This window comes from Paramisgurnus dabryanus, chromosome 21 (genome assembly GCF_030506205.2).
Source record: "Paramisgurnus dabryanus chromosome 21, PD_genome_1.1, whole genome shotgun sequence".
Lineage (NCBI taxonomy): Eukaryota > Metazoa > Chordata > Actinopteri > Cypriniformes > Cobitidae > Paramisgurnus > Paramisgurnus dabryanus.
The window spans coordinates 27,165,781-27,178,746 of NC_133357.1; the positions used below are offsets into that span (position 1 = coordinate 27,165,781).

A 12,966-nucleotide genomic window follows, 5' to 3' on the forward strand; every position below is an offset into this window, starting at 1 on the left:
TATCTGGGTCATATTTCAATCCGAACTCCGAAGATTTTATTTTTCATCACCATTAAGTACATGAATTCTCCACAATGTAATGCACAAATGTAATTTATATTTACGTGTATTCATTCTTATTGTATCTTCCTCTTTATATAGAATTGTTTTATTTGTAGTGATAAATGATGGTGGATATACTGTAAGTGCATTCCAGTGGTTGCTGTCTCCATCCCCCCTTTCCCACAGGGCACACACTGATGATGTCATTACCCCTCCTTCATTCAACACAGGTTATGATGATGTTGTAATGGGGATGACATCACATGGTAGGGCAGCTTTTACTCCTGATTTTTCTCTCACACACTGACATGATGACCATCTCTCTCTCTCTTTAAGAATCAAACGAGAGAGAGAGAGAGAGAGAGAGAGAGAGAGAGAGAGAGAGAGAGAGAGAAGCTGAGTCACTTTGGGCTTGTTTTATTACATTCAGTAAAGCTATCATGATACTTTATACTGTTACATTTAATTTTCACCTTTCTTAACCAGACCAATGATGTTATTATCAAGAACAATATTTAAGTCTAGATTGATTTATGGGTTCTTGTAGATGTGTGGTGATTGATTTAATTGAGTGATCGTATATTAAAGAGTCAGCTCAGTCAGAGGAGATTAATGCTTCTCATGTTTTTACTGTTGTGTTGCTTTAAAAGAGAAAGTCATTGAGTAGTGGGGTAGCACCAAATAAAATTCTGCTTCTATTATTTTAATGATTATTTCCCATCCTCTCTGAGATTAAACAGACTTCTACTTAACTATAGCTGTGTCCCAATTCAAAGGCTTTTATATTGTGTTCAGGTCTTTTTTATTTTGGAAGTGTTCATTGCCATGTTTGTCTTTTGTTTCATCTGTCTTGTTCCCCTGTCCCTATATAAGCCATCACGTTTCTATTGTCTCTTGTCGGTTATTGTTCATTCTATTGTGTTGTGATCATGTTTTGTTTATTGTCTTGCCATTCTATGCTACAGATTTATGTTATTGTCTTTTGTGTTAAAGTTATCTGCACTTAGATCCTGCTTCCAATGCTGATTGGACTACACGTTACACCATAACCAACCTAAAAAATTGATCTAGCAGGTGGACTAATGGGAATGCGCCAAGGTATTGGGTTCAGTTCATGCTGATTGCCTGGAACGATGCCTTTGGGCATGGTGTCAGATGAGACTCAACCCCACATTACGGAAAATAGTTCCTTCGGATTGTGATTGTTTTATTGGCGGATTTTGTGGGTGCAGTTCTATGTGCTGCCATACTCTTTGATACAAAGTCGTCAAGCCTGATAAGACCCAGTCTGCTCACGTCAAGCCTGTTACGCTAGTGGTCTCAAGTCAGGTATCTCCAGAGGCATCAGAAATGTATCCCCTGTCTGCATTGCTACCACTGGTGGCTACAGCTTTGTGGTGTGTTTGGGCCACACACTGAACTACAGTTTCCATAGAGTTCACTGCAGCTCAGAGTTTCCTGAGCCACCTACCATGTCTGAACTCATTCCCAAGATGGCTGCCACCACGTCTGGACCCTAAATTCCAAATAAACAAAATTGCAAAATAATGATGAAAGTATACACAATATATAACTTTTTTTTACCACCACTCACTCTGGTTAAGTAAATTTCATGAGTCTGGACTCCCTCTTTATAGGGCCAAACCCTCAGGTTAGTATATATTAAACTTACCCCCATCTTAACTCTTTCCCCGCCATTGACGAGATATCTCGTCAATTAAGAGAAAACGCTTCCCCGCCAATGACGAGATTTTCCGTCTTTTCGCAATACCGCTATTATCCACCAGGTGGCGCCCTTCCGCAACTTTTTAAAACCGGAAGTATTGCCCTATGGCAAGCTGCTGCATGTCCGTGTCTGTTTTAAAGATCGCTCTGAATGGGATCTCTATGAAAAGTCAGTCACAAAAATGGAAGCCACGCACTGGCCAGGAACCGAGAGGTACCACCTGGTGACAATGGAGTTTTATTCCTTCAAGGAGTGGATCGACATTAAGGCTCTGTGGTCTCTCCAGGTCAAACTCCCATCCCAAGAGGTGATACTGGAGATTTTCTAGGGCCCACTTGATGACGAGGCATTCCTTCTCCACTGCAGAGTAACTTTTTTCATGTGTTAGCAGTTTTTGGCTGAGGTAGGTGACAAGCCTTTATTTATCCTGTTGCTCTCTGTAACAGAACCACTCCTAGGCCCGTCGCAGAGGCATCTACCTGTACGAGGAACCGCTGGGAAAAATCTGGTCTTTTTAAGGAGAGGAAATGTGCAGATCCTGTTCTGCAAAGGCAGTCTTACAGTCCTCAGTCCCATCCCAAGAGGTGATACTGGAGATTTTCTAGGGCCCACTTGATGACAAGGCATTCCTTCTCCACTGCAGAGTAACTTTTTTCATGTGTTAGCAGTTTTTGGCTGAGGTAGGTGACAAGCCTTTATTTATCCTGTTGCTCTCTGTAACAGAACCACTCCTAGGCCCGTCGCAGAGGCATCTACCTGTACGAGGAACCGCTGGGAAAAATCTGGTCTTTTTAAGGAGAGGAAATGTGCAGATCCTGTTCTGCAAAGGCAGTCTTACAGTCCTCAGTCCCATCCCAAGAGGTGATACTGGAGATTTTCTAGGGCCCACTTGATGACAAGGCATTCCTTCTCCACTGCAGAGTAACTTTTTTCATGTGTTAGCAGTTTTTGGCTGAGGTAGGTGACAAGCCTTTATTTATCCTGTTGCTCTCTGTAACAGAACCACTCCTAGGCCCGTCGCAGAGGCATCTACCTGTACGAGGAACCGCTGGGAAAAATCTGGTCTTTTTAAGGAGAGGAAATGTGCAGATCCTGTTCTGCAAAGGCAGTCTTACAGTCCTCAGTCTAAGGTAGTGGATTCTTGATCCCTTTTCCAAGCAGGTTTGTGAGTGGCACTGCCAGAGCGGCGAGTTCTGACACATATTTTCGGTACTAGCCGATCAATCCCAAGAAAGACCTCACCTCCTTCATTATCGTTGGTCTGGGGCTCCTCCATAGGCTTCCACTTTGTCCACCTGAGGACGCCGCTGTCCACTTTCCAGGTGGTATCCCAAGTATTTTGTCTCTTGCTTTGCCCACTCACACTTGTCCACATTTATGGTCTTCTGTAACATGCTTTTTAGTGTTGCAGATGCTAACCCCAGGAGTTGCCATGGATAACACATCATCTAGGTAGACAGCAGACTATCTCTCACAGCTCTCTCGCTGGCCCCCCAGCATGCCAAACCGTAAAACCATGAACTCACGCAGATTTAAGGTTGTAATCGATCTGAGGCATCAGGTAAGAGTCAAATTGAGACTGTCAATTTTGCCTCCTAAATCCGATACATGTCCTCTGTGTTCCATCTTTCTTCGACACGATGACCACTGGACTGCAGCACTCACTTGTCAAGGTCTCAATCACCTCAAGCTCCATCATCAGTTCCACCTCCTTCTTCAGTGGGTCCACGAGCCGTTTAGGTATCCGGTAAGGCCTTTGTCTCAATGGTTTTGGGTTGCTCAGGTGGCTGTGAGATGTCTGCTTGGTTGTCTGAATGTTGTTGTTTCTCATAGGTCACTGGTCCCATTCTTCGGTTCACACTGTAGGTAGGAACTCCTGTTTTTGTGCATATTTGTTGTACCATAATTTCAGTTTTTTTTTTCTGTGCCTTTTGTAGGTTCTCCTGTACCTTCTCTCAGTATCACTCGAGCCAGTCTGTCATCTCCAGTACAAACTGTACTATCCCCTTCTCCTCAGCTGCACTTACATTGCCTTCCCATCCTTTCCTCAGAAGGTCTAATGGTCCTTGCACCTGCCAGCCATATACAAGTTCAAAGGGCAAGAATCCAGTCGATGCTTAGGGAACCTCTCTAAGCTAACAGAACAAATGGTAGCCACTTGTCCCAGTCTTTACCCGTGACGTTCACAAACATCCTCGGCATGTGGTTGAATCTTTTGAGCAGTCCATCGGTTTGTGGCTGATAAGGGTTGTTCTGATTGTGATTTATGCATAGCTGTTGATTCACTTGACCCATCAGCTTTGATGTAAAGTTTGTCCCTTTGTCTGTAAGAATCTCTTCTGGAATACCAACCCTGGAAAACCACTGTACCAGAGCTCGGATGATCTTCAGTGTGATAATAGATTGAATAGGTAATGCTTCCAGGTACCTCGTAGCGTAATCGGTGAGCACAAAGATGTACCAATTTCCAGTGCTGCTCTTCTCCAAGGGCCTTACAATGTCCATCGCTATCCGCCTGAAAGGAGCAGAGATCACAGGGAGAGGTTTCAGGGGTGCTCTACCCTGCTGGGATACAATACTGGTCTTCTGACAGATGGTTCATGTACTGCTGTATGTCTGTACATCAGTGTATAGTGTGGGCCAGTGAATCATATCATTCAACACCACATATTTCTCATTGCACATATTAGTGTTCTTTTCACATTCAACCTTTTCAAAAAATTGTTTTAATGTTACATCATTCATTTACAAAGCAACAATATTCTTAAGGAACTCCCAGCAATTAACACTGAGACCTGAGATTCAGCGACTGGTGTATCCAGGTACTTTTCAAACCGCCGCTGTTGGTGTGACTTTCTGGGGCCCTTGGTTCCATCCTGCAGCAGACTATCGTAAAAGTCAGGCAGTGGTTGGGGACTTGCCTTAGCTTAAGCTGTGGTTACCACAGAATCATGTCAGCAGGTAAATTGTTTGCATTAACAGTCACTTCAAAATTTCAAAAAAGAGTCTCGTATATTGTCCTCTTCTCTTGGAACTTACCAGTACCCTGTCCATTTTGCTTTTAGTGCAGGGCACAGAGATGCTTTGTGACCTGACTTCTGGCAGTAGACGATATGTCTCCGCAGAGACATCAAACTGTGTCAGAAGTGCCTCCTTTAGCTCAGAGTATTGCTCCGCCTGGTCCTCGTCCATGGACAGATACGCCTCCAATGCCTGCCCCCTGTCAGCAGCTGTACCAGATGTTAAACTCCACTCCTCCTAAGGCCAGCTCCACTTCTTAGCAAGATGCTCGAATGTCAAAGATAATTATCGATGTCCTCCCCTTGTTGGAGGACTGGTATCTTTGGCTCTGCCTGTTGTATCTTCTGATTGGGAGCAGGGAATCTTGGAGGGCCTATGTCATGACCTGCACCTACTGACCCATACTTCTCCGAGCTGTTGTGGATTGTATATTCATCCGCAGACTTCCCAAGTCCATCGATGACTGAGCAGGAGGGGCAGACTGCATTGTGGTCTCCTGCAGACCTTGAAGCTCCAGCAGGTAACACTCTTCCATTTGCTCTTGCGCCTCCACATCGGAGTCATCATCCCATCATTTGCCTTAGACCCTGGTGAGACAGGCTTAGTTGTGGTAGATTGTGCTTTAGTGACGTACCAGAACCTTCAGTAGGGTCAGTCTCCTCCCCTAAATCGGGAGCTTAACCCTCTGGTAAGTATATATTTGTTAAACTTTCCCAATCTTAAAGGAATTCAAATAAACACATTTATCTTTCACAGATAAATAACATTATCTCTTCAAAAATAACAAAAACAAACAAACAGCGTCTGTACTAAAACAATGTGTGTGTATGGAACTTTGACAGCTGTAGGGGAATGAAATGGAGTATGAGAGGTGAGTGAATACGGTACGTGTGTGTGCCAGTTTTGTTTGCCCGGCTCAGATGGCTAGTTCTCCTTCGCCACAAGGCTTCTTTAAACACTTTGCACATCCAAAAACTTGGGCATCATCCATCTTAGACCCTGGTGAGAAGGGCTTAGGTTGTGGTAGTTTGCACTTTGGCGATGTACCGTAACGTTCATTAGGCGACACCCTTGTCCTCAACTGACTGGAAAAAGCTGCCACCAGAGCAGATGGTCACACAGACATCCAAAGCACTAATGTGTTTTTAAATACTTTCCGTATGTCTTAAGTTGCCTAGCTCTTGAATCAGTCTGTGATTCTAATGCGGAAGTGATTATAATCCCTTCGAAGATCAGAGCACTTAGATATAAACTTTCGAGGGAGTACTGCAATAATGTCACATTATTTTGACTATTAAAGGTGACATAGAATGATGGAACATAGTATTTATCCTTGTTCTGTGATGTGACATGTAGACAAAAAAAAATTCTGTAATGCCTTAGAAGCTTCCTAAAAACCTCTCTCAGATAGCTCTATTAGGGTGGGGGATTTTAAACAAGTGGTTTTGCATCTATTTGGCTCCCCCTACTTGCTTTGCTTGCAATCTCATTACTGATTGGCTGACTTTGCTGCCACTCAAAAAATTTAGCCAATTATTTTAAAGTGGAGGGGCAGTGAGATGCCTGTGATGTCATAAGTATCAGTTTTCAGATTGGGCCGTTTTCTGGCTGACATTTCTAAAAGAGGAATTTCTATGATACTGAGATGTTTAGCATGTTTAGCACTTGTTGTATGCTTGTGAATGTGGGTAGACTACCATTATTCAACAAAGACAGGTAAAAATGGGCTTTCATTCTCTGTCCCCTTTAAGATACACTTCGCGAATAAAGCAATGAAAACAATTTTCTCTTAAATGTCTGGCACTGTTAAGGTAAGGACACTGCCTCACTATACATTTGGACACTTTATGACTTATTTTCTGGTGAAGTGATTATTAAAACAAGACGACACCACTTATATTTATTAGCAGCATGCAGAAACATCTCTAACTTGTTAAAAAAAAGAAAAACTGGTTACAATATAAACAGTGGCGGTTCTAGGGAGGGGCCAGCGGGGGCCAATGCCCCTGTGACAACAAGCTTGGACCCCCTTGTGGTTAAAAATACTAAGATGGACCCCCATCTTAGTATTTTTGTCTTGTTTTTTTTTTTAGTAAAAATATAAAAAAATTCTTAAATTAAATAGCTTTTTCTTGAGGAGCAAAACGACCCAAGAAAATAAGTCTAGTTTTTAGACCAAAAATATCAAATTTAAGTGATTTTATGCATAAAACACGTATTTAGGGTTTAAGAAAAAATTTTACGATTTTTTTCTTACCCCATTGGCAGATTTTTTGCTTGTTTTATGCACAAATCATTTACATTTGATACATTTTGTCTAAAAACTAGACATATTACTAGACTTCATTTTTAGATATTCTTACTGAAAACAAGACAAAAATACTAAGATTTTTTTTTCTTGAAAATTATTTTTTGCAGTGCAATGCAGAAAATAATATGACACGAATAAGGTCTAAATGTAACTGGCCCCTCTAACAGTACAACTGGTCCCAGATTGCCCCCCCCAGTTGAAATGGTCTAGATCCGCCACTGAATATAAAACATTTAATTATTCTGTTTTGAGTAGAACTGACAAGAAAAAGTCCAGCGAGTGCTCGTACTGCGTTAAGATGCCTAATAACATCTAGCAAGGTGACTGCCGATGAAAACTAGCCTGTGGCTTATTCGGGTTCACTTAATTTTTTTACGAATTTCGATACGTGTACACTTTTTCAAATAAATAAATAAAATAAATTGAATGGAAAATTCAAATCCATGGCGGAAGAAAGTAGTTCCCCAACAAAGAGGCTTTTAAAATCACTTCGTTGTTGTTTTCTAGTTTTCTTTTTTCGAACTTGTGCTGTCGAACTGTTGTATAAAAGCAATATCGCTCTGAGTCGTGTGATTCCCGCCTCTACTCTGCTTGCGACCTTGTGTGTCTGGCCTTAATCACAGCCGTGATCATATAGAGCTATATAACACACTCCTACTCCAGTGATATTGCTTAAGTAAATGGCAATAATATTAATGCATAACATATTAAGGGTGTCACGATTTCGATTTTAAATCGAATTCGATTGAAATTAAGTCACAGCTTCGAACTTCGAATTAAAAAAATGGGATCGTCGATGCTGCCACGCCCTCATGTCACGTCCGGTCGGCTTGCCAAGAGAGGGAAAAAAACTCTCATAGATGCCTTTAAAAACATCTGTCCAGCGGAACGCGATCATATTTTAAACACGAGGGATGCTACAACTCCTTGACATGCATATCATAAACAGGATTACTACCTAGTGATCTGACTTTGGACAGAGCGCAGCTCTCTGCACGTGCGCGAGAGTGAGAGAGACGCAAAGATGCAGTAGATTATATTTGAAACAAAAGGGATAGTTTGCCTCAGCTCGCATGAAACGCATAAAACTGAACAAATAAATAAGGATTACTACTTTAGTTTATGTTTAGACTTCGGACAGATGCGAGAGCGAGAGCGCGAGCGCGTGCACGTGAGACAGAGAGAAGCGCAGCTGCTTATGATGCTGGATTTATTTCAGATGTTATGAGTCCAAGACATGCGCATTAAGTCCATGTGCATTAAGCCCATGTGCGTGCAAGAAGGAATCCTCTCTCTACAAGCTCTCGCATTAAGTGAAGCCCACAAACCCCCATGCGAGTTGTGCAATGTGCATGTTAATGTTAAACTATAATAATAATAATAAATAATGGCATATCATTTTTGTCTTCAAAAAAATATGTACAAATCGAGAATCGGATCGAATCGTGACCTTAGAATCGAAAATGTAATCGAATCAAGGATTTGGAGAATCGTGACAACCCTATAACATATACTTAAACGGTGTCCAGGACCTCTTGCTGCCAAATACACACTTATCCAGCTGTAACAGGCATGCAGTGACTTTTGGGATAGCAGAGTCTTTGAATAAGGAAGGCCTTACTAGCATTCAGTCGCTCTGCTGTGACGCAATCGGTTTTTGATTTCCGCCGCCTTAGGTTTCAGCCTTCCAATTGGGACGCAGCTGATATATTTTAGACATGTCTATGCAAATGACCTATGTAATTATTTGCTGACCTCCTTATTACTGATGGTTAATGCCTGAATAAGTGTTAATGTTGGTCATGGTTAGAATAAAAAAACTACAAAGATTTTAATCAGCGTAGGACTTCAAGCCTTAAGCGTTGTCTGTGAAACCAGTGTGTCAGTGTATTCGGAACTTAATGTCTCAACAATTCTGTTCTGTTTGAGAGCTTTTCTGTTTAAAGACAGAAGATGTCAAACATCAGCGGTTCCCACAGTGGAACTGAATCAACAAACAAAAATGAGTCTCTTGTGTAAAGCTAATATTATTGTCAAAGGTTTTATTCTGTGGTTGCTGTTTCCTTTAGAGAAATGAGAAGTTGCTGACGCATACATTTGAGAGAGAGCAAGACTTATAATGTATGATCACTTCTTCATGCTGACTTAAGTCAGATGTTTCCTTAATCTGAGATTTAATGAAGAAGTGCATTTAAATATTTCTTAATTTTTTATGTCACAAAAGCAGAACAGCAGTGCTGTCTCTTGTAAAGACTGATGTATGAAAGGGATCTGATTCTCTGTGTGTTTGTGTGTTGTGGTTTGATGAATGAAAGGTTGACTGTGTCCATTGACTGCCGCTGTGACTTCTGTCTGTCTGTCTGTGTTTGTTTCACTCATATTATTTATATTTTCAGCAACCAATCATGTTCAACAAATGAGACTGGGAATATTTAGCTATGCAAGTATATAATGATCATCATAAAACCTGTCATTCTTCTGAAAAACATTTGTGCTTCAGTCAGTTTATCATGTGATTGAGGTCCCTCTACTGGTCAGATTTTAAACAGCACTTTGATTCATTGCTTTAGTAATATTGTCAAACAGGTATACTGGCAGAAGATAAAATACTAAAAATAATACAATCTAAAAAATATACAAATAAATAATAGCTGAAATATATATTGTGGAATTCTGTTTATTCAAAATTCTCTCACAAATATTGAGAACAGAAACGGTAATTCAGTGATTTTGTGTCTCTCACAATTCTGTATATTTAAGAAATATCGCTCGAGTAGGAGTGTGATATAGCTCTATCACACGACTCCTAGAGCGATTATTGCTGTTATGCAACCGTTCGACGGCACATGTTTGAAAAAAGAAAAGTGGACAACGAGTGATTTTTTTTTTTTTTTAAGCCTTTTTGTTGGGGAACTCCTTTCTTCTGCCACAGATTTAAGGGTCAGAATGACAAATAACACTTTAGACTGAATGGCAGTTCTTCAATATTATAATTTTTTGGTCACAAAGTGTAGTTTTAAGATTAGTTCAGTTGAAAATGTGTATGTATAATATTTAAATCTGCAGTTGATTAGTAAAGAGCTCACCTATTTGAACATTTGCTTAGATTCGGACGTGAGACTCAGACTTAGCCCGCTGACCGCTGCCTGATTTTGGACACGGACACTAATTACCCGCTGGCTCTGATGCACTCTTAGAACGAATGTGTTGACAACAACACAGCATTACTTTTAACACAACTTGATTTTGTCTTAAAATATAACACAACACAAAATGACACATTATGTGTTAAAAGCTTAATGCACAAAGATGTGTAAATCCTTTCTGACCCCCCTAGTCACATTAGCTACAAGAGACAGAGCGACCGTCAGGCTACCATTCATTTTCAATGTTAGTGGCCGTTTGCCAGCGACGAGCTTGCTGCTGCGTGAGCAAGGTGGGGCCAAAATAGACAAGGCTATTTTATGCAAATGCTGAGCGATGCGACAAAGCGACTGCCAATCGGAGTCGAAGAAAATAATTCAAGATGGCGGTAAATGCGTATTTCTGTATATATCTGACAAGTTTGGCATTTTATCCCATATATTTTGTTACTTTTATCGAGACAAAAATACTTTTAAATCCATAAACATCATTCTTGTAACTTAACAATACCTCTAAAGCAGTGGTCTCAAACTCCCGGCCCGCAGGCCATTTGCGGCCCGCCCTCCCACTCTCTGCAAAATATAACATAATCTGGCCCGCAGAAATATTTTTATTCACTTTGTTTTATTTTCGTTTGATTTTTGATTGAAACATTTAAGGGTTCGTTCACATGTCGCGTCTAACAACGCGTTAAAACGAGTCAAAGCGTAACTTTCCAAAGTGCTCGGGAGCGGAAGTTGCGCTCCGTGGCGTGGGTCGCGTCACCCGTTGCTACGCAGCCGTGACTCGTGAGCCACGCGCTCCGTGAATGCGAGGATACCGGAATGCGTGATCGTATTTTAATTCCTCAACTGAACCCCGCGTCAATCATATCATTGTAACCATGCGATCAGTTAATCTGGTCGGGACTTTGCAGCGTTTGTCCAGAGAAGATTTGTTACTTCCGGGTGGATATCAGCTGTTACTCAGAGTTGCGGTGGGGTTAGTTCTCCTCAAGTCACAGCATCTTATGGAGACACCGCATAGAGAGGCAGAGGGGTAGATGTAATGCAACACATTTTAAACTACAGATAAGAAAAAGATCCATCAAAGTGCTCAGGTTAAGAAAAGAGAAAAGATGAGGAGAAATGTAGGCTACAGAAGATAAAAGTATGTATATTGCTATATATAATGAAGTATATTATGTAGCTTACTTTTCAATTACATATAGAGTAGTATTATTCTTTTTTTTCTGTCCAACTAGCTTATGTAACATTGACTAGTCATTCAAAAGTTTTAGGATCACTTTCACTTATTCATATTTTTCCACATATAATAGAAAATTAATTAAAACTGAAATAACAAAGAACATAATGAAGTCAATATTATGACTGAAAACAATCCAAAATAAATCAAAACAGAAACACTTACTGGTGGTAATTTTTTTATAATAGTTTATACATGTATACAGAAATTAAATTTATTAGTTTAGTGCAAGGTTTTAATAGGTCTTAGTTATTTAAGATAAGGTTAAGATAAGATTTACTTACTTTTATAAAATAATGTATATTAAAAAGATAAAACCACTGCTTGTATATTTTCAAGTATTATTATACATTAAATAATAGAAAATAAACATGACATTTACAGAAATATAGGACTTTTTTAAAGTTAAAATAGCTTTGCGGCCCCCCGATGAAATGTCTGTCTTAGAAATGGCCCCAAGCCAGTTTGAGTTTGAGACCCCTGCTCTAAAGTGACTTTTGATACCGCTTTCAGATACTAGCCAAGGAACACCCATCAAGCGAGTGCGTGTCGGTCGGTGTCGCTCACTTTTGTAGCTAATGTGACTGTAGGGTAAGAGTGTGTATCTGTGTTTGATGGTCAGAAATGAGATTTTTGTTTTTGGTTGATCATACCATCATTAATCTATTACTTGTCACTTTTATTCATATTTATGGCGCTTTTCCATTGCATAGTACCCCACGGTTTGGTTTAGTTTGGGTCGGGTCAGTTTACTTTTTGGAACTTTTCCATTAGGTGCAGTACGTGGTACCCAATACTTTTTTTTTACCACCTCGGTTGGGGTTCCAAGCGACCCGAGCTGATACCAAACGTGACGCAAAAACACCGTAGATAACTGATTGGTCAGAGAGAATCGTCACTACCAGCGTCATCGCTATAATGTAAAAGATTAGCTTTACCTCAATGCTAGCTTGCGCTGTCTCGAGCAAACATGTTGTCATCTGTGCTCTGAAATAAGTTCCCAAACTCCCTTTTAGTGAGGGAAAACATCCATAGGTTGAGAATCAGGGACACCATAACAGTTTTTTCCAAACTTGCAGTTTGTGGCAGAACATTCGCGACGAGCACGTCAGCATTATATATGCTTAAATGCAACTTTAGCGAGGCTCAGCGGAGGGCGTCGACTTAAACTGTACATAAACTGTAATGTGAGACAGAGGTAGTGATAAGCACGATGTGCAAACATCTATTTGTGATTGCCAAATTTAATTTTGTGGCGGACTGAGAAATAAATAAATGTTTGGGAATGTACAACGACGCTCTCACTTGTATGATGTCACAGCAGTAGGCAGCGCAAATATAACAACACGCCTATAATCCCTCCCACTAGGAAGTGATACTAAACTCGATGGAAAAGGTAACCAAGCCAAAGTGAGGTGACCCGACCTGACCCAAACCAAACGGTGGGGTACTATACAATGGAAAAGCATCATTTAGT

General features: G+C 40.6%; 1 protein-coding gene across 5 annotated transcripts in view; it reads left to right on the forward strand.

Annotated features, from left to right (window-relative positions):
* LOC135775893 (ankyrin repeat and SAM domain-containing protein 1A-like) overlaps positions 1–12,966 on the forward strand; it is a 128,404-nt gene that overhangs the window by 43,278 nt on the left and 72,160 nt on the right. The window lies entirely within an intron of this gene.